This window comes from Passer montanus, unplaced genomic scaffold (genome assembly GCF_014805655.1).
Source record: "Passer montanus isolate IOZ18808 unplaced genomic scaffold, ASM1480565v1 scaffold25, whole genome shotgun sequence".
Taxonomy (NCBI): Eukaryota; Metazoa; Chordata; class Aves; order Passeriformes; family Passeridae; genus Passer; species Passer montanus.
The window spans coordinates 9,913,966-9,939,598 of record NW_024367149.1 but is presented as its reverse complement, the minus strand read 5'-3'; the positions used below and the strand labels follow the sequence as shown (position 1 = coordinate 9,939,598).

Genomic DNA, 25,633 nt, shown 5'->3' with positions numbered 1-25,633 from the left:
AAAAAAATAATCAGCTTGAAATAAATGTTTATAAAAGTAGCACAGCTGCACATATTTGTTACAAATGCAAGACAGAGTACTGAAACTTTTCTATAACTAACCCTTTAGTGTCTCTATAACACTAGCAAATTTCAATTGAAAGTGCCAATAAAAACAAAATAATGATAATTTTTCCAACAAATTCACCTTTTATCTTCAGGCTCCCATATTGGTTAAATTATTTGCTATTATATATATATATATATATAAAAAAAAAAATGTAACTCCTTCTTACACAAATTCACAGCATTTGGGGGAAATTTTATGCTAAAATGTCACATTACAATATAGACAGAATAATAATTGTTTCTGCATTTACTTGACTAAAGCATAAAAAAAGTAGATTAGGTGTAAGAGCGCCTTAAAACAGCAGAGACAAATGCAAATATTACTGAAATGTACAAACCCTGCAGCTTCTGCTGAAATAGTTTGAAACATTTACAACTGTCTACAAGAAAGGGAAATAACATTTTTTCTTTTACTTTGACCTCTTGCTGTTTTGGCGAGCAAGATAAAATATATTAGCCATTCCATCAGATGGCTGTGGAGAAAAACTAGCTGTGATGAGGAAAAACGAATTAAAGGAGCATTAATAAAGATTATCTATGAAAGAAAATAAGGTCAAAATTAGAACTCTGCATTTTAAAGCCACCTTTCAAAATTGCAAGCTGCTTTGCCCTATGCTAAAATCCATTCATTTTACTAATCATGCAATCAACCAATCTCCATTATCTCCAGAGCTGGCTATAAACATGCTATAGACTGGGGTGAAAGAGGGAGAGTGTGAGGTTGAGAGACAGAGAGAGGGAAAGAAAGAAAGAAAGCAAGCAAGAAAGAGAGAGAGATTACTACACCCAGTCTTTTATAAAGCCGTTTCTTTCATTATAACAGGTCTTTTCATCCCAGTGACACAGAACCTTTAAATTTGGGCATAATGCTCCAGTACAGTACCCAGCTATAGCTTCAAATGGATTTAGAACCTGCTCCAGAAAAAAACCCAAACTCCCTCGCTTGACACACAAATTGTTTACGATTCATTAAAAAGCAAAATTGCATATCCCAGTGCTGGCAGCTGAGTCCATATGGGTGCAAGGGGTATTCACTCATCTCTTTGTATGCTGGCAGTACCAAACCGAAGTTTAGCACTGTGCAGCTGAGATTTTGTGCAGCCAGACGATGCATGAGGTAATTTTCAAAGCTTTATTTGTCTTTAAAACATTAAAATCTGCTCTCTAGCTTACTTTTGATGAAAAGAATGTGGCAAATGGGATGAGGTTTGGGGGGGGGGTGAAAAAAAATCTATTTTTGTTGTGTGTTTTAGATTCATAATGCATGAAAAACTGCTTATTACTCCATCAATAATTGAAACTTTGTATGAAAATTATTTGCAATTAACACATCTATTGTAAAGATCTTGAATTATTCACTTCAGCTAAAAATAACATCTCTTATCTACCACAACTTTTACCAAAAAAAAGCTATTTAAGTGATTTTTTTTCTGTTAGAAAATAAATGGTGTGACGTTCAAGTTTAAGGAGAACTTTCTGCAATGTTTAATCTAAACAACAGCATGTGTGGTTATAAAACTGTTTATTTTTAGGCAAGTGCATTACTAAATGTTTCCAGGATTTTTACATATTATATTCACAGCACTGAAACATCTGTGAAATAGATGTGACTGAAATGAAACTTCCTTGGACACTTTCTCTAGAGTGCTAATAACTGCCTAGTAACATTTGAGGATACTTATTAAATAATAAACACGGACATACCTCATAATAAAAGAAGCCGATAGACAATAAAAGAGGAGTGGTAATAAAATATACAAATGGCTTGGAATAAGGCAAAATCACAGCAAGATATAAATCTTGTGGCTAAAACAGGTACTTGAAAAACTTTGTTTTGAAAATGATAAGTAAAAATCAATAGCCTTATTTACAGGGGTTTAACGAGCTAAAAAAAAAAAGTCACATGAATAATCAACAGTTTATGTGCATGCAAATACCCCTTCCCCCTCCAACTTCTCCTGGCAGAAAGTCTAATTGGAAAATCAGTACTATAAGTAAAGTGGTTAGCCTTCCCTATTCCCATTAACCAAACACTGCATGTTACATTTCACTGGCAACCGCTGGCAAACCTCTAATAGACGCTTAAAAAATTAAGAGTTTAGAAAAAAAAAAAAAAAGGAAAACCCCGAGCCCAAACACCTTTAAATACAAGCCACATGATATACACAATGGCTACCACCAAGCTGCAGAATAAAAACCTTCCGGATCTCACTTTTAAAAGTCTTTCAAGTCCTCTGAGGTCTTAAACTTTCCAAATGATACCAAAATTGGTCCGGGGCGGCGAGGGGGAGGGAAAGCCCCCGACTTGTTTCAGCGTATCATACAATGAAAGTGATCATGCCTTGTTTTGTAATTCCACTCGCCAGTCCTTTTTTAACTGATATCTATGTGAAATGAGCTGAGGTTCACGGTCCAGTTAGGAGCGGATAATACATTCATTGTCCTGGCAGCAAACTTTTCCTCTCACTGGAAGAATTCACGCTTGCCACAAGAATAATAATTACAGAAAACTAAAAATGCGCTGCTAACGAATTAATCCCTAACGGACAACACGCTAACGAGGGCAGTAATGATTTGAGGACTCTCTTCCTCGCAACAGGACTTGCATCTTCTGCTACAATGGGCTATTGTGCATCCTCCTAACTCACTATACCTCTTATAGATTCAAGATGTCAAAGGTTGTCTGGCCCGGCTGACCATGACATGCTAGTTAACTCGTTCTACGGAGCACGTTGGGACTTTATTGAAACTTTAATTGTGCCCAAAAGCAGCTAGAGCCAGACTATGTGGGATCTGTAACACATGGCTCCAGGTCAGCACAGCCCGGGAACCTGTTCTAACGCAAACAAGCGGAGGGAAAAGTTAGATCGGGGTCTCGGATGAACGGCAGCACCTCGCAAACCGCGCTCCTCTCACACGTGGTGATTTTGCACCACGCCACGACCGCACCGTTCCAGGCTTTTACAGGGATCGACTCGCTTTGTAACGGACTGAACTTTCCACCTTCCCTTTTTACAAAATACTGCATAGTGAAAAATGCACGCGCACACGGACGCTGGAAAGCAGCAGATAAAATAAAACAAACTGAGCGTTAGGCAGCCGACTGAGACAAGTTTCTCTGCACAACAAGGCTTTTTCAAACTACTTCTTTGCATACTTTTTTTTTTTTTTTCCTTTAAGGAGAATTGAAAAAGCTTCCCTCTGGAAACTGTAGTGCACATTAACAGTCTCCTGTTACACAGGGGAAAGCACACAAGTGGGACAAGTGTGAGGCTGCTCTACTGAAGAGTGTGAAAAAAATCAAATGTTAATTTGATAAATGTGAGGTCTGGGACATTTTGTCAAAGAGGGAGGGAAAGTAGAAAAGGGAGAAAAAAAAAAGCAGCCCTGCTGCCAACTCACCATCCACCAAGTTCTGGCCGAGATGTCGTAGCAGAGCTGCCATTTGATGGAGCCGTCGGAGGTTTTCCCTGCCATTATGCTGTCAGCAAGCTTCATCTGATGCTAACTCACGGGAGATAAGACACCTAATTGAGAAAACATTTGCACTGGCATGTTGGGCAACATGTAGCCCGGTCCATACCATATGGAATCATGGGTAAAAAAAAAAAATCTCCTTGACAATGAACCAATCTCTCACAGACCCAGTGGCAAGGTGAAGTGGAGATGAAAAGTCATCTGCTCCTAGCACTGTCTTCTCCTCTCTCTCTCTCCCTCTCTCTCTCTCCCTCTCTCCCCCCCTCTCACTCACTCCTTTTTTTTTTTTTAAATAAGAACCCACTGCTCAACATCAAAGAGAGGCGGTCAAAATTAGGGCTTCATCACTCAGATGATTTTGGTCTGCAAGGTTTTTCTTTCCTCTTTTTTATTTTTTAAGAAGAATAAAGAGATTTAATAGGACAAAGGCAGGTAGTGGACTGTGGAGGGAGATCGCCACAGGCTATTAGCCTAAAATTTCTGCTTGACAGATGGAACTGCTTAGAGACTATCATGCAATGTTTTGGGTGTTTTTTTTTAAAAAGACTTTCAGTCTGATTCAGTATCTGTTTATCGCAGCTACTTTTCTCATGTACGTGACTGGGGGGGAAAAGGCTGAGCAAAAAAAGAAAAAAATAGCGTTTTTCTTCCTTTCTTTCATAATTGTGCATGTAATAATTTAAGCAGTGAAAGGCAAAACAAAAGTGTAAACTGTCCAAGTTAATTTCTCCATCAAGTGATAGACGCTTTCTGAATGAATCAAATGATTTGTGGTTTTTCGAGACGCTCAAGTTTTGGCTATTTATTGCTTCTTGATTTTAGATATCAGATCATATTGTTTAAATGAATGACTTTTCATATGAAGGTTCAAAATGCCCTCTAAGAACTGAACAATTCCCTTTTTATTTATTTGTAAAATATCATTTTGCTAGAATATTTTTTAAAATGTGGTATTTAATGTTACATTTCTTAATCCCATCAGGTGACAGCTGCCAAACTCACAGAGGTTTGTTTCTCCTTCCTGCAAAACTTCTCTGCCACACTCAAAATTTACGTGAGGAATTGACAGACAAGTTGGGAAAAGACAGCCCCAAAACAAACTGCTTTGAAAAGTTATGAAATCATGTTATTGTCTGATATTAAAATCTTTTCCTGCCTAGCAAAGCCAGAGATAATCATAGATTTTCTCATCTCATTTTCCCACTTCTCCTGGTGCACTGTAAACCCAACTGAAGTACTACTTTTGTGACAGCTGACTATTAAGCAGGCAGTGAATGCTTTCCATTTAAATCACCCCGCTGTGTCACACGGAGCGACGGTTGCTCGGCTGTGACCACCACAGTCCCTGACAGGGCACTCCAGCCTATACAGTAGAGCCTTTCCTCAAGTGCTCGAAAAAATGAACTTCTGAACTGGCAAACACACTCTTGCCAGGAATATTTCTTAGGGTTGAGGAGCTATGGCTGATACAACTTGCTCACTCAGAAACAGCTACATTCTGCAAATCTTTTTTGTGATTTGGACACGAGAAGAAAATGTATTAAAAACATCTACTCAATTTTAAACAATATCAGTTTTTGTTTGTATCAGCAAGAGGAGCTCGTGGGTGCACAATTCTTATTTGGATTATTTTGTGTATTAACTGTTGTTTAACTATTTGGCTACAGCAAAATTGTAATTCTGGGCTGCACAGATTACAGAACTGCCATTCAGTACAGAACAGAACTAACTTGTACTGAGCTTCAATAATACCCTTGCATTTCTGTGATGTGTGAGATGATAAGCAAATGATATAGTGCAAGCATGAACTGCTAATGTAATATGCAGGGGTTTGGGGTTTTTTTGCCCCAAATCTTACAATATGTTTGGTCTAAACATCAGTGAATGATCTACGTGACTACAGCATCCCAGTTTGTATGTTTAGCTCCAGATAGCAGGTACAATCCCACTGCTATTTACAGAAAAGGGTCTGACTAGCATGGGAAGTGTTAAGTTTTATTTTGGGTCCAGAAAAAAAAAAATGGACACTGTGCCAGGAACTGTCCTTGCTCTGGCTAGCCAAAGTATTTATTGTCTTCTGTTACTGCAGGTTTGCTAACACTACCTGTCCTTTCAGGCTCACTGCTTATTGGGAAAAAAACCTCCCTCTCCAAATAGTCACACAAAATATAAAGGAAAACTCGTAGTAACAATCAGCCCTTGAATTGGTGTCAGATTCAATTTTCTGCTGCTCTCTCTGCTCCTACCTCTCAAACCCATCATCTTACCCGCCCTGCTTATTATTTATTTAGTATTTCATACCCAGTTGTGCTGCATGTCATTCCAGGCAAGTTCTGATAAATCTGTATTCTATATGGGGTTTTAGCACTGGGTGTAGTTAGAGATCTACTGACAAACTTTCTGTGGAATGCTGTATTAACCACTTCTTCCTATACCAACATATGATTTTACCTCCCAATATTAATTGTAAACACACCAGCTAAATATTTTTTTTAGAACATACACTTTTCAGATTATGGATGACAGAAGCATGAAACCATTTCCTTCCTGACAGTGGAGTGGTTATGTGCAAAGAAATTAGGAGTGCTCTTGGTTAACAGCATTTTAAATTCAGAACAATTAGGTGCAGTTAACTTTGCCATTGTTCTTTCTGATGCTGGGGATGGTGGGTTCTTACCCGTAGAGCAATTACTCCTTTCATAAGCGGCTGTTGTTAATAGCATTAAAACAAGATTAAATACAACATGTTAAATATTGCAATTATTGTGGAAAATAAAATTATTTGGTGAGCATAATGGGGAGCAAATCAAGCATTTAACATGATCCAGGAAATGCTACTCCAAACAATTGCATTTGTTTTATGCAATTTTTCCCCTTTGATTGCTGACAGATGCCGTTTTGGAAACAAACATCTAAGTAGTTTTCCTTCAATCAGGAAAAAAACCACACACCAGAAAATGGCTACATGTTTTGAATTTAACTCTTGTCAATCAGCATTCTGCACAACACTCCCTGTGAATAGTACTGGGACAAAACGATGCCTTCCAAAGACTAATAAGCAACAAAGATATTTGCTTCTAAATCAGATCTGAAGAAAGAAAAAGCCTTCGTGTGGCATCGACATTTGTGCAGATACAGCTGCAAAATAAAAATGCTTGCAGTATAGAGTGGTATTTCAAGTTGGAAATAAGTTAGGTGTGTGTGTTGTGGGCTACAGGAGATTTGTCTTCTGACAGCTTTAGGCCTCAAGCAATGGATTGAAGCACTTGCCAGTTTCTTTCCAACTTCCTACTGAAGAAGTGGCCAACTACCCACAAATAATTTGCTCAATTGTTGAGCAGAGTTACCTGCTGCAGCTCACACAGCACGAGCAGGCCCCTCTATCTTCCTATAGATGCAAGTTTGGATGAGGATATTGTTGTTCCTATCAAGTGCACGGAAACAGGAAAGAAAGCTAAAAAAAGGCTAATAAAGTATATTGATTCAGATGACTGTATCAAGCTGGCATTTTACAGTCTACTGGAAACCGAATGCATGAGAGCATTAGAAATGTTGGCATGGTGGGTGGTTTCTCCAAATGTTGGCTTCTACTGTTCACATCGGTGAAAGAAATGCGGTAGAACTGAGGGCAGTTCCCCGTGCCAGACACATCTTTGGGATCTTAGACCTCGTTATTAGATTATCTATTACTTGCACAGTGCCCATTGCCCATTAACCCTCTCTTTGTTCCTTTTTCCTCCCCTACGGGTGGTTTCTCCAAATGTTGGCTTCTACTGTTCACATCGGTGAAAGAAATGCGGTAGAACTGAGGGCAGTTCCCCGTGCCAGACACATCTTTGGGATCTTAGACCTCGTTATTAGATTATCTATTACTTGCACAGTGCCCATTGCCCTCTCTTTGTTCCTTTTTCCTCCCCTATTTCTCCAGTTGCAATCGCTCAGAACCTTTTCAGCTCATTGCAACAGTGTGATTTAGATCTGTTCCTAATTTTGGAGGCGTTTTCCTTGGGAAGCCTCAACTTCTATGAGTTACAAGGAGGATTTCCTTATCTCGAACAGCGACAATTAGTTCAAGCGCCACGTGAGAGCAGGCAGTTGATTTTTAGGCAGCCTCTGAACTGATGCAAAGTTGCTAACAACGAGTATGCTCTAGCTTTTGGAAATCCTATAATCCTGGCTTCAATCAAGAGGATCTGCTGTTGCTGAAGGCGTAAACAAGGAGAGGAGCAGCATGTGACCACTGCTGCTGCACCTTCAAGGACTCCTGAGCCAAAACCAGTGCAATGGTAAAGCTTCTACGGGTTGCTCAATGTTACACACACATTTTGGAAGCTCTTCCTGAAGGCAGGGAAAGTAGTCCTTTGCCCTCTGCAGGAAAAGTTGGGTTTGGACTCTGCATTTTCCCCTGTATCTCTGTTGTGTGTGTTTCTCCCTGCTCCCCTCTCACTCCTCTGATTTTCTTCCTACCATCTGTATTCCCCTTTTCCCTCATCTGAAACAAGCATCAAGATCTTGTTTCTGACAGAACGGTCTGTCAATATGGAAACACACTGACATCACAGACAGTGCTGTGACTTCATGTCTGAAAGAAACAGGAGGAACAGATGAAAGGACTGAAGGCAAAGGAATGACACATACAAACATTTTTAAAAAATAAGTAAAAATTCTTCTCTATCAACCCAAAATGCAAAGGAACATAAAACAGATTTATTTTTAAGTCTAAATATAACCAACTATTTCTTAATCTGTGACCATAACTCAGTACAACATTTCAACGTGCTCTTCATCCACGAGAGGTCCATGTCCCCCAGGAGCACACACTTGGCTGGCTCAAGGCCCGTGTGACAGCCAACATGACCTCAAGAAGGACTGAGCAGGGTCTTAAAAAAACTCAATATCAAGCATATATTGAGAGAAGCCTTTAGAGGAAAGGAGGAACCCTGCCCTGGACTAATCTGTACTATCTAAGTAAATGCAAATTCATAGAATTTGAAATGAAAGTATTCTTTGAAATCACAAAGTCAGTTTGGATGCAGCTGGGTCAAAGCTATTGCCTCAGTGGGTGGGGATACACACAAAATACTGAGTGCACAGGGGTGGAATACTTTACTATTATTTTCTTTTTGTCCTTAGAATTAAATATTAACAAAAGAGCCTAACCACTATTTCTATTACTAGCATAGGGGGTTTTTGTAGATGAATTTGGGAGGGGTTAAAAGACCCACAATTCCTTTACTATTTGAATTATGCATTTTGGGTTCCAGTATTAGAGGGCATGCAGAAGATACTGCTTTCCTGCCATCTCCAGAACCACTGCAACCCCTTAATAAGGAGATTCATAACTAGTAGGAGAGAAGCTCAAGAAAACTAAAAGGTTAATATATTCTAACTAGATGTTGGGTATAGAATGTCAGATCTGTCAAATTTCATTACAGTTTGGTGCTCAATGAAAAAGATTTGATTTCTTTTGCCACTGTCCTACTATGTTCAAGTCACACAGTGCCAGCAGCAACCAGCCAACGACCACAGGCTGGCACTGAGCGGGCCCGAGTGGGAAGCCAGCCGCAAGGACCATCTGTTTCCGATTTCTAGCGAAGCCAAGATGTGCAGTGAAGTGCATTCCATTCACCCAGCCAGCCTTCTCCCTGCTCAAGTTATTAGTGTTACAAGTGAAATTATCTTTTCCAAACAGCGGGGGAGCTATAATCCTTATGGAACAAGGCTTTAAAAAAAGGGAAAAAAAGAGGAGGGGAAAAAAAAAGAAATAAAAAAAGGACAGAAAAAAGGCCCCCAACACTCCCCCCTCTTCAAACATCTTTTGTCAAAGTTGTTGATGACACTGTTTGTAAATTTAATTGCCATGTTCACGGGTTTTATAATTTTAAAGGATGTTTTATTAAGAACTATATTCTCTTAGGGAAGAATGTGTATGTCAGTTCATGGGCTCTAATGTAATAAACCATTCAAATATATTTAGAGGGTTATTTATGAATAAAGTTAAAAATGACAAGATGAATGCTCATTTAAGTCTCTCTAACATGAAGTGCCTTGAAAAACATCATAGGTTTAGAAGTATAATTTAAAGTGCGAATGCATAAACAGCGCTAATTACATGCTACTTACATTGTTTCAATATGTAATGCATATGTTTAACCTCGCAGAGGAAGGATTGGTCTTGGCACAGCAATCGTGGGGATTTAAGGGTATGCTAAACTGATAACTGTAGAATGAGCTCTGACACAGGATATTGGTCTCCTACTGTTACCTAAATGCCAGGTGAAACCAAAGGATTTATAGGAGGGCGGGTGAAAAGGGGGAGGGGGAAAGGAAAAAAAAAAGGCTACACAATGAGGTGAAACTGAGAAGTTTATTTTCAAAGGGGGAAACATTTATCCTTTGACACCATTCCATTCCGGTGACTTTATTTCTAATATACCATGAGATTAATGATGTGGCTACTGTCAGTGTGTCTGATGAACACTGGCAGAGCTGTGGAACAGTTGCTCCCCCTACTATTATTGGACATATTTGTAAATTGGCATCTATATGATGAACTCATTCCGTGTGCCAGCCAATTGGAAAAAATCTTATTCAGGAGGACAGAATTTTTGTTTTCCTATTGAATTCTATATGATAGCTACTCGGCTTAAGATTGGCTGATATAAAATTTTTTTAAGTTAACAATGTTTGATAGTTTTCATGTTATATGATAATCTCTATATGACTTAGGCAAATCAATTGTAGATAATTAAAGAAGTAAGTTATCATCAGGAAAAAGATCCCTGACATAGTAGAAGAAGTGGACCAGTATTTAAGACTTTGCTTAGGAAGGGCACAATTGCTGAACATTGCCATAATGATTCACTATCCCATCCCAAAAGCATTTATTAATTCTAAAGTAATCCCATCCTAAATGAAAATCCAGAATAGCTTGTTCCATTCATTTTCTTAGTCCCTTTCAATCTGTTTTTACAGGTCTAAAACTATTTTAATGGGTGGATGATATAACACATAAAATGCAACTGTTGAGTCACCTGAAACCTGGTTATGAGATGAGCCCCCTCTTTGGGTTTTATTTTTTATCTGTATCTTCAGAGGTGCAACTGGACACTGATAATCTCTGTTCCAGGACATTATTTGAGCTATGGCTAAGCTGATATTAACACAAATCATAAACTCATTCCAAATTTTCTGTGTATCCAGAAACATCTGCTATAGCTGCACATGTTGCCCAACTTTAGGATGCCTTGTTTTGCCATGAGTAAGATGTATTTCAGGCTGTCTGGTGCTGTGAGAAATAACCTTTCAGAATCTCTCCATGCAAGCTTGCTTCCATGTAGGTCAGGAAGAGAGGGATGCAGAAGGACCCAAAGAACTTAAGTGGGAACTGTGGGAATTGCTCCAGCCACCTTTAATATTTGAGAGCTACAGGGAATGGGAAGAGAGTGAGGCCAGCAGGTGAAAATGCAGAAACTCTGCACATTTCTGTCATGAACTTTGTCAGACACAGGATGCTGAGTGGCAGTGCTTGCTGAGCTCATGGCTATTTGTGCAGGCACAGGCAAGGGTCACTTGCCAGTTTGTAGATAATGCCACAGGACTTCTTTTGGATTCAAAGATTGAAGCCTCACATGCTCTAGGAAACTAATTTCGGAACTTTTCCTTTTGCTTTTACCTACTCTTTAGTTTTTTGATACGGTGACTCATAGTTAACCAGCAGGGACAGACAAGTCCTCAAATCTCCCTGGAAATAGCTTTCTTGGACAAGACCTACTGAGTTCAGCAGTGCTGGTGGAATTTCAGGCAGCAGTGCTAAATCAGTGCCTTTTATCATCTACAGCTACATGAAAGACTGAGACTACTCCTTCCTAATGAGAGACTTCTGTAACACTCTCTGCTTAGGGCTATTCTTAAGGAATAAGGAATCCAAGACAGATGTGGCAGTGACCATCATGTTACTCTCAAAGACCAAATCCCCCAAAGCAAAGGAAATATGAACAATTAAAACAATAAATACACTGAATCATAGGAATTTACAGTGCCCTCAGTTCTAACTCCAGTTCCACACATTAATTTGTAATTCTTGAGCCATGAATAAGTAAATCCTCTTTTGTTTAGAGAACAAGATTAAAATGCTACTAATATTAAAAACACTCCTGTTTGCTGGCTCACACATCGATTTAAATACCTGCCAATTTCTTTGCTTTACCTCTTGAGTGTCACACTTGTCCTCCTGCTAATACCAGCTGACTGGCAGCCAGCAGGCTGAGCACTGCAGGTAAATACCTAGAGAAGTGCTTTGGCAGGACTGAGCTCTGTGTAAGCAAATTTTACAAGCAAGTCAAGCATAATCTGTTGAAGTGGCTCCGGATTACTGAATATTTAACAGTAAGATAACACTTTTGTGACTGTAAAGACATATTTACACTCCTGTGTAATCTGTGGCACTGGACATCACATCTTGGAAGAGAAAACTGAATGAAGTTCATTCAAAACACATCACTCTAAATACTCTTTTGTTTATTTTCCTCCAGTAAACTGATCATAGAGACAAAGGGATTTTGGAGATGAAGTCTGACTCTAAATACCCTTTTGTTTTTTTTTCCTCCAGCAAACTGGTCATAGAGACAAAGGGAGATGAAGTCTATAGCATGTGTGTCTTCTGGTGTGGTTCCTTATATTTTCTGAAATATATTTTAAAATTCTGCAGGAATCTTAGCTGATAATAAAATCAACACACAAAGAAGAGCAAAAATTTTTCAACCAAGGTGAAAATTTGCCATGAGTTTAAAATTTATGAAACTTGATTACTTTGCATTTGAAAATCAAGTCTTATTCAGCACATGGTGCATTGCCTGCAAAGAGGATGTTATGTAGAAATTATTTTATATTTTTTCTTGCATCCACTGGAATTCCCATAAAAAGAAGACAATATAACAAATATAATTCTTTATGGCCTTAATTCTGAAGACCTGACTTTTTCCTTGTGCTAAAGGACTTTTTTTGCAAAGCTGGCTGACAGATATGAAAGAACTGGTTGACATTCTAGAAAACAGAAATAGAAGGATGCAGGAATTGCAGAGTGTCCCTTGATGAACCTCCATCTTCTCCTAATGCAGGGATCCAGCACAGAGAAGGTGACACTTCTGCCTATGAATGCTCTTTTAGAGGGGGTTCAGGGCCAGGAGCATTCCTGTGAGTGGGTAAAACGGGAGGTGGCTCTTTTCCTGCCAGCTCACCTGTCCCTTACCGGATTTCTTGCTTCTCTGTGCTGGCAGGAGCTTGCACAAACCCAGAAATGAATCTGGGGCCTGCTTTTATCTTCATAGATGTCACTTGAGGAGTAGCTGTGAAGTCGTCTCCATGCTTGGGATCAAAGATGCTCAGTGCTGAAAAGCTCAGGAATGATTTCAAAATGTACTTTGAAGCTTTCCTGGTGGGAACAGCTGGTATGTGTGTCTGTGTTACCAGCTCTAATACTACGAGCACAAACACAAGCTGAGTCACAGTGGACGACAATGCTGCTGACAAAATGTTTTAAACTGCAAACTAAAACAACAATGGGATTATTTATGGACTGCAACTCTTATTTTAATGTCAATAAATGTACTGGATAAATTCCCCTTCATTAGCTGGAAACCTCAGAAGGAAACAGAAATATTCTGGTAAACCACAAGCTTGTTCTTAGCAAATAGATGGCTGCATTTCTACTGCCGAGGCATAGCCAGACTGTTTCTGCACTGGGACAATAAATCTCTGGGAGTGAAAAACAAAGTCTATAAAAGCAAGACCTCCAAAGTAAGGGTGTGAGACACATGGCCCTCAAGCCTCCAGAGGATGGCATTAGAAAGTATTGAGAGTAGGGTTTTTTTTTTCCTTTTTATGAATGGAAAACATGTTTTCCAAGATCTACCATTCAACTCAAAACAAATGGTTGGAACGAGTCCCTGTCACTATGGGAGGTGTTTGCTCTCTTATCTACTGGGCTGCAGACAGCCCAGACAGAGGGAGTTTCTTTGCCTGCTGTGTGCAGCAAAATAGAAAAAAAAAAAAAAAAAAAAAAAAAAAAAAAAAAAAAGAAAAAAAAAAAGACGAAAAGCACAAAAACATAGAAAAAAAAAAAAGAAAAAAAAAAAAAGAGGAAAAGCACAAAAATAATGTGTTACACCTCCCTGATTCCTGAGATGTCTGAGATGCAGAAGGAGCAGTTCTTTGTTATATCTGACTCCACAGATATGCATCAGGCCATGGCATACACCAAATACAGTGTGCTGTAATGCTTCCCATCCAACCTCCTGACACTTCACTCCTGCTGGTCCTGGAGAGAAACAGAGGACCCAGAATTGTCAATGGGGCTCTCCATGATGGGAGAAATGTCATCAGATCAGCTGAGGTCAGCTTCCCATTCCTTGAGAATGCTTTTCAGAGGCAGACAGAACAAGGCACAACATCTTACCAAGTAATACTGGTGTCTCCTCATGTTTCTAGAGCGAAGAGTTTCATGTCAGGATGGAAAATCCAAATATCACAGTCACAGATTGCTTTTTTGTTCTGCTCCTCAGCACTTATCTGTCTTTACTTTTCCTTTCTGAATCTGTGGTTCTATATCTTATCCTGCACCTAATGGCTTGTAAGCTATTTCCAAGATGGAAAATGTGGTATTCTCTTATCTGCACAGCATTTTGTTTATTTATAGCATGACACTAATGACACTTTGAATTTGCTTCTGAGTTTTTTCTTATTGTAAAGACAAGGCACACAAACAATTGTGTCTGGGTCTAAGTACATTCTTAACCCCATTCAATTTATTTCAGATGCTGAGTCCTCAGGAAAAGGGACCAATGACTAATAAATCAGGTGTTTCTTCCTTCACCTACTGGAATCAATAAGAAGCAGGAGAAAGAAGTTCTTCTTTGCATGAGATAACACAGACAAACAGCACCATGTAGTGGGTAAGAGCATATTTCAGGCTCTAACCTTTGCACAGAGGCTCAGCTTATTGTGAGTAACTTGTATTTCACCAAGACTAAAAAACTGTTTGCTAAGAAAGGAATACAGGGGTACAAATATGACTTGCATATTCTTGGAAGGTACATAATCCCCTTTTTACTGGGCAGTTTATGTAAACCTCATAATGAGTTGGGCTTCCAAACCTACAGTACCTCAATATGTTCCAAATGAGACAGAAAGAGAGAGAGGCAAGAGAGCTCAGCATCTTTATGCACAACCCCAGCCCCTCCAGTCAGAAATGGACAGTAATTTGCTTAAAATGTCTCATTTTGTCTTTAAAATAAACACCAAATCAGGTTCTTCCTTGTAACTGCTTCACCTAAGAATCTAGTGATCCCCTTCCTAAAGGGAAACAACGTTCACTACAGCTTATTTGTGTTGGGAAATCAGTGCTCTGGTGCATCATCCAAACCATTATTCCACAGTGGATTAACCCAGACAATACTTATCAAAATGTCACACCACAAATATGAGCCTGGAATACTTTACTGGGAAAGCTGCCTGGACCACTGTAAAATTAGAGAAAACGGGCAAGAATTATGTATCAAACAATGCAAAACACTTGCCCAGACTATGAACATACATCACTCTAACTGCTTTTATATTATTTTAAACCAAGTAAAAAAAAAAAAATGAAAATGAAACTCTGTCCCTCTTCAGTGTGTCGTCAGATTGCATTATTCTGATAGCTCCACAGGAACCCAGTGGCTCTGCACTCACATTCTCCACTCATGCCTCTGCCAGCCTCTCCCTGACAGCAGTCACATGTTTCCATCCTCCCTGGGGATGGGACACACTGCAAGTCCCATCCTCTCACCTCTGCACATCCCCTTGTCCTACTCTTTCTGCACTTCATTATTTCTCAGACCTGCAGTCATCAGTTTCCCCAGTCTGGATCACCTTGCTCAGCAGTCTTAGCTGCACTCAGCAGCAGCACAAACTTATCCCATAGGTATTCCCATCTCTCCACATAGCCACGTTTCTGATCAGACCTCTCTTGCTCCACAACTGGCCTCTTTTCATTCTCAATGTATTTCTGGTTTCTTTTTCCTCCCCCTTCTTTCTGTAACTCCCTTGCCCTGCCCCACTAGAGTTCTCTGGTCATTCCCACACCCACCTCTGTGGCAATCTATAAGTCAGAAAATGCTTGATTCATCCTTCTTAGCTGGGAAAATATAACACAAATATGTATAGAGACAAACAGAGAAAGCCAGATGTGTTCACTAACCCCTGTGCTTTTTGCCTTCTAACGCCCCAGATTATTTGGAGCAGGGATCTTATTAACTCTATTTGTACTGCAGCTAACACATAGGGGCCACGAACGGGGATTTGATTTCTGGACAATTTCATTCCAGAAAGTAAATTTTATGCTAAATAAATCCCTAGAGAAAAGATACTGGTAAAATCTATCTTGTTCTAGGATTTAATAACAAATGTACTATTTGGTGCATAATAGCCAATTCATTTTGCTATGCATTTACTCTATTTAAAACATAAAGCACTTAAGGATATTTGGAGTATGCAAGACTATTAGAAAATCAATTTCTGTTCTGGTTTATAGCCCAACCACTTAAAGTCTTAATTTGCTACAATTCACTTTCTGATATTCTGACTCGTTAAAGTGGATCAGCTACCTCCTGAACTCCAGTCATATGCCTGCTAGAGCTAAACTATTTAATTACTGTCTACCACATCCACTCTCCCCACTTGCTTATTGCCTACATTTATGCATTTACAGCATCAGTTCAGGTTGTTTGCACTTGCTCGAGAACCTGCTGCCTCTTTTTCTGAGGTTTGGAGGAGGGAGGCTTTGGTTTCACTGAGGGCTATCCCATTCCACTTGACAAATAAACAAACAGCAGAGTAACTGGCAGGAAGTCATGTCCCTTTGGTGAGCAGGGCTCCAGCTCATCAGAGGGCAAAGCAGGCAGCATCATTTTCACTCCAGCACAAAGTGTCCATTCTTGACTCCTTGACCAAAGGAAGCAAAAGCAGAGGGACAACGAGCGCAGCACATCTGCAGGGCTGAGTTTCACAGGAAGTTATGCAGCTTCTCCACAGATAAGTTTCACTGAAGAACAAAGACTGATTCTGTTCAATGCTCCGAGAATGCTGCATTGAACCTGGACTGAGCTTTTTATTCCTTGAAAATGAGGCTCAGAGAGCAAAATCTAATTTCTCCCTCACCCTTGTTTAAATTAGCTGCAGGATTTTCATATCAGCCCTCTACTTACCATATGAAAAAAAGCTTAAAAGACACCCACTCTTCTCCAACTAAGTTTACATGTTTTATGTATTGATTTTAGCAGACTACACACAAGTTGGTGCATCCAAGATAAATGTCAGAGCAACAATGACTAAACCAGTTACATGAAACTTAGTCTCTGATATAGAGCTGCCTTAAAGCTTAAGAAACAAAATATTTATGACCAAGAGCAAGACAAATGGTGCAATAACACATTAGCAGGCAGTATTGTCACTGATTGCAAACATGTTTTGAGCTTACATATTTCATGTACACCCTGACCTCAGAGGCACTCTACCCACTAAAATTGGTTTTGCAGCAGCTCAACATTTACCAGGAGATAATGAGGTGTGTTTTTGAATGATACAAGCAGCATTAGATGTAGTGGGAGCCAAAAACATGATCATATTAAAAGCAAATAGCAGAGCAGATTACCTCTTGCCCTCTCTTTTAGCTTGAGCAGCATATTCCAATAAGTGCAGAAGAGACACTGTCAAGTACTTCTTTATAGTTTCATTTTCTTTTTTTTTAATCTCCATTGCTTGCAATGCCCTTGCCCTCTTTAAAAGCTGCAGAATAAAATTCCTTTCTCAGTCAATTTTGTACTCTCTCCCTCAGCAAAGAATGACAAGGGATAGAAAAAAAAAAGCTCAAAACTTCACTCCCTCTCCAAAAGAAGAAATAGAGATAAAGGTTAAAGATAAGTTTTCATCAAAATTTAAAGGAATCATTAAGTTCAAAAGAAGGTCATCTGCCCTGCTCCTAATTATTGCTCATTTCCACTGTGCCCAGCTCTGGGAAAATAGTGGAGCATTTTATAGTAAACCATAGCTAACAGTAAGCACAGCTTTGGAGATCCTGCTCTGCAAGGAGGGCAGTAGGATCTTTTCTCAAAATATTTCTTGGGCACTTTTGGAGTAGAAATTTTAAAATGTGAGGAGAACAAGGTAAGAGGGGTCTAGGGGAGGTCCCTGGATCTGAACAGTATCACTGTGGCAGCTCAGTGATGCATATCCCAAGAATTCCCCAGGTGGCTGCCTGATCCGGAGCTGGGCTGGGACTGGAAGCAAAGGCTGTTTGTGCTGGCTCAGGGACCGGGAGCCCCGTGGGGCAGATGGGATCACCTGGGAAGGTGGGCTGGAGGCTGCATGTTTACTCTGGCTGGGCACTCCAGAGCTGGAAGTTGTCCTCGTGAAGGAGAAAATATCCAGAGCCCCTGAATTTATAGGTTGGCAGCCTCCGATTTTTTTTTTTTTCCTAACTGGAGTTGAGAAACTGTCTCTTTGTGGTTATTGATAGAAATTTTCCTTCAGTTTCAGGACTGATAAGATTATAATTTCTTCTGTAACTTAAAAATCATATTTCTGCAGACTGTTATTTAAACACTTGACCCTTGGTGCTGTCTATGACATACAGGAGCACTCCTTAGGGTTTAGCATAGAGTTTGAACATGACATTCACAGTGGTGCATGTTTCTGTATTAAACATATAATTTACATGTGCTGTGGGTCTAAATTTGATTTAATTGCTTTTTCTCCTCATGTATTACAAGTCTGTAAAACAGCAGTACAAGGAAGAAAGGTTTCATGTCTCTACCTCCCTTCCCACCTTCCAGCCAGTACAAGTGAATCAAGTTAATTGCATGACATCACAGCAGTAATTACTCTCCAATAATAGTTTGCTCCCTTGTGTGACAGTGGGCATTTGGGTCAGCAGATGCCATAGTGGCAGTGACAAAAAAGCTTTGCCTGCATCTTATCTGTCCTTCCTGAAAACTTCACTGAGCTTCCTTCTTTCATCATTTTCTTTAGGAATCCACAGGGAATCAGCTCAGCTCCCCAGTACACCGAACAAGCTGATTTCTCCAGCCCAAACTCTGACATATTCATAATGAATCCAGAAAGAATCAGAGACTGATTCACAGCATAGCTACAACTCCATTACAACAGAAAAACCCCAGCCTGCAGCTCCAGTTATCCTTTGGCCAAAGGAACAGACAACTGCTATTCAAGCACCTCACCTTGAGAAAACTCTTAGTAAAATCACATTTTTCTACCTCTGGGGAAAAAGCAGCAATTGGCAGCTGCCTCTGGAGGGAAATCAAGCAGAGGATCTGCTCCAAGATGATACTTTCTGATCCCACCTCTGATCAGTAAGGCAGCCACAGCAAAGCCACTGCCTCCTACTTCCTCCTCTCCCCCTCCAAATTCCCCGGGCAGCCAAACTGTGGATGTGTAATGGCTCAGGAGCAGCAGCCTGGTCAGTAGGTGAGAGATATTACTCCCACTACATACAGAAAGTACAGTCACGGGAAGACACATGGTTTGGGATAAGGAGCTGCTATGAAATGCACTCTGGGCAACGGGGCATGGATCTTTTCCTCTCTCCAAGTGTCCACCAACTTTGTGTCCAAAACTTTGCTGTTTGAGAAGATATGCAATGCAGAATGCATGTCATTAATTGTGTCCAGCAATAAACAAAATATTTAGTGCATTTTTAATGCTGTAAAACCTTTTAAAATACTTTTAAACCTTCCACTGTGGGACAGAATTAAAATTGTTTTGCTATCTGCAACAGGCCTGGCCTCCAATCACATAATTAAGCAGTCACAAATTGCAAAATTGGTTTGTTTGGTTCCCACACCACACAAATACTGATAAAAGCTTTTTTTGTTTGTCAGTTAGTGCACTGTAACTTACATGTTATGGGAAAACAGTTTGGCAAATTTGGAGCTTGAAGAGCACATCACATCTCCCCATGTTTTCTCCACAATGGATACTTTACTCACTGTGTTCTGTCTGGTTTCAGTGGCTGCATGCACTCAGATAATGTAGCAGCTACAACTCGAAATAAAAGATTTAAGGCTTGTTAAGCATAAAGGATTTTTTCTTCCTGTATGAGACAGAGGGTTATACTTCCTGCAGCCAATTAAACCATCTTTAACCACTGCAAGGACTCGTAGGCAGCAGCATATGCAGAGTGACTGGCTACATTTCGTAGCTCAGTTCTTACAGACACAGACACGTGTCCGCAGACCAGAAGCACCATATGCTCCAGGAAGCAAGTGCTGGGGCTTCTGCACCATCTCATGTACTCCTCCTGTTCCTCAGACTACCCAAATGCACTGAATAGCCAAAGCTGTTCACATAAGAAGTGTGCACCTTCTACCCATGAAGATTTTTTGTTCAGCAATAAATGTACAATCTGTAACAATAACAACAACAGCAAAAACAAACAAACAACAAAAAAAGAGCAGAAGATCTTGTGTAAATCCTTTAAGCAGGTTCTCTGCAAGATTTCCAGTAGAAACTTTTGGCACGACCAATCAGCCAAGATTGCTATTGCTGAAACTTTAAATCTTTATGAAAAGAATCCCCTAGATTACAAGGGAGAAAACAGAACTACACCAGAAATACCTAAGGAAAGGAAAGCCAATATTCTCTCACGGGTTTTCCAGACTACCTAGCAGAAAGTTAATGCTTAAGGCCCCACAGGAGAGTTCAAAATGCATATAAAGATTTTTGCTTGCTGTCAAACACACCAGTCAACAATGGCTTTTAGATCCCAACTCTGAACAAGGGTCTATGTTAAACAACAAAATCCTTGGAGGATCACCAGGAAGAACATAAGGAGGATACAATACTTTGATGTGCTTTTGTGGGTGATAGGGGGAACAACAGTCTGCTCTTTGAAGAGCAGAAAGACTTCACAGCCTGTATTTGTATTTATTTTCCAGCAGGATTTCCAATGCACCCAAGACCAAATGTCCAGACTAAGTACTTTCTGGAAAGAGTAAACATCTTAGTGTTGAGTATACCATGGCAGGGTGTTTCATCAGCACCTAGCTCATGAAGTGGAAATAAAGGGAACTTGACAGCAAATGAAACTGCTTGAGGAAACAAGCTGTGGAACTGTGCTCCAGAGGCTGATTAATTCAGAAGGTTACCAAGTACAGTATTTACTAATATTTGCTAAAACTTTCTCTTCAGAATCAGGTTCCCCTAAATTTAATTCTTATTCTCTCTGCATTGCCTCTCTACATTAAGGTAGATGGGCAGCTTGCATACTTAGTCACGAATGGAAGAGCTTTGCTATTAAAAGGCCAAATTCACAATTCTGCTGCCATCTCTATGGCTACAAGGTTGCACTTTCAAAAGTGACAAAATTAGACTTTGGTTATATCTATGTAAAATTATTGCTTTATGAGAGGTGATTTGGATTTTTGCTGGTGCAGCTAAATTTAGCCCTGAAGCTGATGTTTCAGGGATTTTAATGAAGTGTTAATTTTATATGGCTTAAAATAGAACTGGAAAACACCTCCTACACAATTTTTCTAATATCTAGGTTAGCGTGTCTGTTACTTCAGTTACTTTGTGCTTTAAATTATTGGCATTTGACTTGTGGTTTTGTCAGCTATAATCTGCTTCCTCCAATTAGCAAAGAATGGGGAAGGATTTCTGTTTTTAAATGCAATTCAATATGGACAATGTTACATCAGTTTCATCCACTGAGAAATTCACAACTTGCTTGCACCCAGCCTGATTCTGCTGCAGAAGCATTGTGCTGTAATTGCAGCATATTTGCTGAAGCCCTGGTGTTAATTCACACTGGAGCCAAAACCTGATCACAACAGGCAGGTGAGATTGTCCAGGTGTTCCTGGCAGAAGCACAACTGAACCTGTGCAGCAGCAGTGCAGGTGTTGTGCAGCCACACCTCCCTCTGCACCTGCACTGCTGTGCCCGCTCTTGTTTCCAGGCCACCACATTGTCTGGGATAAAGAAATTCCATCTCCAGGGAGTGCTGGCATTTGGAGTTGTGCAGTTTGTCTGAGCACAACACAAACAGCTTCATACCTGAGCATATAACTGTACACGAGAGCACATAACTACTGCTCTACTACATGCAATCTTTAAAAGCTACACAGCACATGCCACCTGCTAATAACCAGTAAGAGGCTTTTGTAGCCTTTTCTGGACATTGTTATTTTAAAATAAATGTGTAAATCTACTAAGAATAGTTACATGTTCTGTATCCAGTCAAGGAATGAGCAGGCTATTAAGAGAAGTCCCATAAAGCTGATAATTGCTCTGCCACTGCTTAGCACAAACAATTTCTGTTGCAATCAAAAGCATATTGGCGGTCTATATGAGCATTTACTGGACCTTGAAACCAGCATGTTTCTGCCTTCAAATGTTCCTCATAGAGCAAGAGTGCTGAAATCCCATAAATACCTTCACTGTGTTCTTTCTTTTCTTCTGTTCAGTTTGACCTTTATTTCAGAGGGGGGACTTCTAGACTTTTCTATGCTCTGAGCAAAGATTTAGTGCTTCAGAAAAATACATGTGGGCTGCTCTGCCTGCCTCCTTCCTGCCACTACAGCACACAGGAACTGGATTGAGGGTACAGGAGTCCTCAGGTAACATCAATCCTGGCTCTCCCTGTCTGCCCCGGTTTATGTTTTGAATGCTCTGTGGTTGTGAGCAAGGCAGGAGGCACAGGGTGCAGAGGCACTCCCACTCTGCTGCAAAGGATAATTCCCTGCTCCCGGGCACTCTGCCCCCTTCAATCACTGCCAGCCTTGGGGGGTTGGCTATGCTTCAGCTCGCCTCCAAATGAAGCTATGGAGGAGGATCCAGGCAATTCAGATGGTGTGGGATGGATGTCAGCGAGCTGGACCCTCAGTAATTAATGGTTCATAAAGATTCTTGGTACAAAAATGAGCCTGGTTATGTGACAACATCAATCTGTTCCAGGGGGTGATCAGAGGCAGGTGAGAGGAATAGGTCTGTGCCATCACTCTCCAGGATGTGCCTGGGGAAGGGTCATGGCTGGGCTTCTTCCAGGTCTTGTTATCACCCATAACATCCCCTTTGTGCTCTGACGGTGAATGTAAATGGCCCCAAAGTCTAAGGCCTGCAAAGGACAAGAGGTGAGGTACCCTCGAGCCAAACTTCTCAGGTTTGTGTCAGCTATTCCACTCCTCTGCTAAAGGTGCAATATCAGACTAAAATAATGAAAAAATGGGGTAGAGTTTCACTGAAGTAAGGTAATTTTCATAGTAATGTGTGCCTGAAGTGAGACTGACCAAATCACCAAAAAACTCTTGGGGGTTTTGTCAGGGCACTTTACCAGCTTAACCACAGAATGAGATATAAACATGTACTTAAACTACTTGGTGCAGAAACCAAATAACAAAACACCTTTTTTTTTTTTTTTTTAATTCAACCAGTAAACGACATTCAGTGATTAACAAGCAAGAACCAGTTGTGGAAGAAATATTACTTTTGCAAGAATTACTGGATTTTGTAGAAAGAAACTGCATTCAGAATTGAATTTGATTCACTTAATTCAGAATTCTCCCCCCTCATCCTTTTTTAAACCAATATTTAAATTTATTACTTAAGAAAAAGAAATAAAATGTCTCCTCACCCCTGGAAGCTTTATTATTTTAAAAAAACTGCCTTGATTAAATGAAGAAAAAGAAAAGATGAATAGACAGCTAAATGTCCTCTAATAAGAAAAGTTAATAAGGAAAATGGTTCTAATATTTCTTTCTCTGATAATGGCTCCATTGTTTTGATTGGAGAGGCAGAAGTGAAGCACACACTCAGTGCTGCATTCCCACGACTAAATCACCTGTAAGATTGTATTTTGCATTTGAAAGCTCTCTGACAATGTCTGTCCCAGGGTAGATGCCTTCGCTTCTTTGATGCGGTTAAGCAATTTTGCACAATCATGTAATGGATTAAATTAGACTTAGTCTTCCTTGAATGTTTTATATGAGACCTGGGTTAGAGATGGAGCTCAGCAGCATCCACTCACAGTGAAGAGCATACTTGAAGACATTTTGCAGGATGGGTTCAAGTCAAAGAATCAAAATGAGAACACAAGCCTCTACTTGTACAGAAAAAATATGCCCTGTTTTCAATGGCCTTTCTTTTTTTTTTTTTTTTCCTTTCTACCTCTGAGGTGGAATATTAAATTGTGCCATTTTCTACTCTTTCATAAACACCTTTTGAAGGTGGGGAAAACAAACAAACTCCACTGCACTTAATACCTCAGTGTATTGTCCTAATAAGAAGTTTTGAGAGAAAAATGAGAAGACTGCAAGTTCTTTTGTGTCACCAACAGCAAACCACTCATTCTTCATCCCTGGAAGAGTTCAAAGCCAGGTTGGATGGAGCTCCAAGCAACCTGGTCTAGGGGAAGGTGTCCTTGTCCACAGCAGGGGATTTGGAAGTAGATGATCTTTAAGGTCCCTTCAGACCCAGACCATTGTCAGATTCTGTGATTCACATCACTGATGAAAAATGGAGCTGGTAGGAGGGGGGAAAAAAACCCCTCACTAAAAAGTTGCTTTCATCTTATATATTTAACTTATATTTAATGAAGGCATTAATGAGCAAATGAAACATTTTGTAGGTATTTGCTATGATGTAAAATAGACTTGGGGAGTCCATTTTGGGGAAAAATACCCTTGGTCAGGCAGTCTGCATTTAATAATATAGCAGAGGATATAAGCATTTAATAAAAAATAAATCTAATAATTAGGCCTCATTTTTTACTACCTGGCTTGCATTTAAAGGTCTGGTTTAAGGTGCAAATGGAAAGTTCCCCTTTGATTTCAGGAGACTTTGGCTGTGTGTCGCTTAATAACAGCTTTGCTAATGAAGTGTCTGTTGGTTACTGAACATGACACATTTCCTGGTATTTTAAAAAACTCTTCTAAATACACAGAAATTGTCTATTTTTGGAGTTTCTTAAGAATGAGGGGAAAAAAAGCAGCAGCTGACACTATGTTAGCTAACAGAATTTCAAATACTTATTTTAACATTGAAAAAGGGGATTTTGCACTTAGCCTGATAATGACCAGTGGAAGGGCCTCTCTCTACTCTTACACAACCAACCTGCTTGGGCTGCACCACCATTCACATCCCCTTCCCTTCAACTTAGTGTCTGCCTTGTTTTATTCTGAATGAAACTCAAAAAATTCTAAAAGTTATTTGGGTTGAAACTGTAAACCACATGAAACCCCTGCTAAAACTTAGGTTTGTTTTTTTTCCTAAGTTTAGTCAGAATTCTAGCCAAATTGGCAAACATGGTCAGAGCTTCAGGTTGGTGCGTGTGAAACAAAAATCCCCCAAAATCAGGAAACCAAGTCACTTTTGCCTTATTTTGGGGATTTCTGTAGAGAACATTAAACAGCCCTGTGTAACAGGATTAAAATAAATTTAACTTCCAGAGTCTGAAATTTCTTCCTCCAGGGTTTAATGACAGTTTTATTAACATAAGTTGATGCAGGATTAGACAGTTAAATATTTAAATCCCAACACTTCCTGAAATTAATCTAGAAAGGGGAAAATTTCAGCCTGTTCCTTACCTAAAATAATCTATTCCACCAATGTGCTTCTATGGTCCACTCTTCTCATAGATGATTTAGGAAATGGGATATGGAGTCACCAGTTAATTTACTTTTGGCTAAATTTGCCCGGAATACTTCTGAACAATTAGCACTCTGGTCTGAAGGACAAAATTAGTTTGACAAAGTCGTGCCTAGGGGCTGCTCCATGATGTGTTCAGCGTCCGACATTTTTGGTACATGTCTGGAATTGACAGTGACTCAATACATAAGGATATCCTTTCATATTCATTTATGTGATAACCTCACTTTTGTTGGCACAGGAATATGTTGTCTTTTAACCTGACTTAAGGAGCTGGCCCTAGAAATAGTCTTCATCTTTTTGGATAGCAAGTTGGAATCAAGATTATTTTGACAGATGGCATCTAGCCTGT

At 39.8% G+C, this 25,633-nt stretch overlaps 1 long non-coding RNA gene across 1 annotated transcript; it reads left to right on the top strand.

Annotated features, from left to right (window-relative positions):
- The first annotated feature begins 1,035 nt into the window (after positions 1 to 1,035).
- Positions 1,036 to 19,706, top strand: LOC120503299. Its single transcript, XR_005627703.1, has 3 exons — positions 1,036 to 1,224; positions 14,399 to 14,536; positions 18,651 to 19,706. It is a non-coding gene; the product is annotated as an uncharacterized LOC120503299 (long non-coding RNA).
- Positions 19,707 to 25,633: the final 5,927 nt, after the last annotated feature.